Source organism: Oryx dammah, unplaced genomic scaffold, assembly GCF_014754425.2.
Source record: "Oryx dammah isolate SB20612 unplaced genomic scaffold, SCBI_Odam_1.1 HiC_scaffold_6157, whole genome shotgun sequence".
NCBI classification, from domain to species: domain Eukaryota; kingdom Metazoa; phylum Chordata; class Mammalia; order Artiodactyla; family Bovidae; genus Oryx; species Oryx dammah.
In genome coordinates, this window is record NW_024075950.1 from 1 (window position 1) to 2104 (window position 2104).

Genomic DNA, 2104 nt, shown 5'->3' on the forward strand with positions numbered 1-2104 from the left:
ATTTTATGTCTTTCACCAACTCTTTTGGCATTAACAGGGGGCTGTCCCTGACCACCTTTCTCTGGAAAGACTTCACTTAGGGCTCTAGTTGATAAATCTCCTGGGCATGAAAATAGTGTTTCAGCCCCACCCCCACCCCCCTCCCATTAGCATTCTAGCTTACTTGGCAGGTTTATCCAGACTCTTGCAACATTGTTGAGCCAATGCTTGCTGCCAAGTTCTCACATCCTTTATCCATCAGGTGTTCCTGGGAGTGCATATAGTTAAGATATAGAAATACCAAGCAGTAGCTTTAGCATTAGAAACATTAGACTCTGAGTCAATAAGTACTTTCTTTGCTGTAACTCACGGACTCTTTGCTCCATAAAAATGTAACTCAGTACTTTAATGGTGACTGCAGGCTAGGGATTTAAGAAGAAACACTTTAAGGGAAAATTATTGTTCTGGCCGACCAAACTGCACCAAACAGAGGTCATAAAATATCAACAGGCCTCCAGGCCAGAAGATAATGTACAAAAAATAAGACTCTTGCAGGAAGGAACCTGATATCGATACAAGTTATTACTGATGGGATGTTGAGTTGACCCTGCATTTGTCACCTTGCTGTACCTATAACTCAGGGTATAAAAGCCCCAAGGAAAACAAAGTAAACGGGCTTCTATGTATAACTCAGGGTATAAAAGCCCCGAGGAAAACGAAGTAAATGGGCCTTGCTCACTGAAGCTTGGTCACCCCATGTCATTCTTTCCTTATCTCTTTCTTTATCTTTCTCCATTTGCCAACGTCGTCCATCCTGAGGATATCCCTGGATTCTGCTGAGGCGTGTCCTTGTCAACGTGGGCCATAAACTTGACATTTTTTAGATCTCAAGCAGCTGAGGCATTTAAAGGCTGAGTGAGTCCTCTGTTCTGGCCGCCATCTCTTGTATGCTGCCATAGTAAAAGTCATCAAGTAACATGATCAGATTTCCTAGCATGGGATCAACAGCCTTGCTCTGACTTGCAAGAGTCAAAGAGTCCATTTTCTCCAGCCCTTACAAACTACATGTTCTTTCTGGATCCATAAGACTGAAGCGTGCCTGGTCATCGGCATGAGTCCGTGAAAATGACGCCCCACCATCAACATGGCTCGGTGAGGTCGGGGAATCTTCCAAGGTCATAATCGCGGTCTTTGTAGGTGAGATTAGCTGGAGGGGCCATGGTGGAATCAGGTTCCCCTTGGACTCCATCACCAAGTTTGGGTCTTCGGGGATTCCCACTGTTCAATTTCACACCTCAAGTGGGACATCGCTTTGAATTGAGACGGCTTTCATCCTTGCCTCCTAATGAGAGAAGAGCTCCGGAGAGACAGTGAAGCCGCGGAGAGAGCAATTCTGAATTCTGAAGGACTGCTTCCGGAGAGCTGGTTTTATGATCAGGTTTAGACGAAGGCTCAGAAATAACAGAACTGCCTCTTCCTCCCCATACGGACTGAGAAGCTGGTGAAATGGCAGCTGGCTCTGATGCTGATGTCCTGAGATTTGCAGGTTGCAACGTGCAAGGAGGGATCTGGACACACGTGGCCCTTCTTTCTTCTTGAAGATGAGTCCCTGGTCACTCTGTTCAAAATGTTAGAAATGATTGGCTTTGGACTTGAAATCACTCTGACAAGGAGGGTTTCAGCATCCTCACTGAATGCTCCACTCCAACAAAGATGACCTCAGCATCGTCATTGTCCTCATCTCTGGATTTGGACACGGCGGTCTTTTTCTCGGATTGTGGTGGTGCTGTGCTTCCTCACACGGGAAGAGACGGGCCATTTTGCAATCCCTTTGGGCTTCAAGTGGCCCCTGCTAGTGTTTTCTCCACCTGAAGGCAACCACAGGACAAAGTCATCCCCTCTGATCTCAAGTGTCACTCTCTGTGATTTCAGTTAACCCTCAGTTGTTCACCGAGAATATTAAATGGAAAACTCCAGAAATATGTTAACTCCTACATTTTAAACTGCGGGTAATTCTGAGGAGTGTGATTGAAATCTCACACCATCCTGCTTCCTCCTGCCCAGAATGTGAACCGTTCCTTACTCCTGCACAACCCACCCGTTTGTCACTCGGTTACCACAGTGA

At 46.2% G+C, this 2104-nt stretch overlaps 1 pseudogene; it reads right to left on the bottom strand.

Moving 5' to 3' along the window:
- Positions 1 to 836: 836 nt before the first annotated feature.
- Positions 837 to 1798, bottom strand: LOC120860020 (annotated as a pseudogene).
- Between the last annotated feature and the right edge of the window lie 306 nt (positions 1799 to 2104).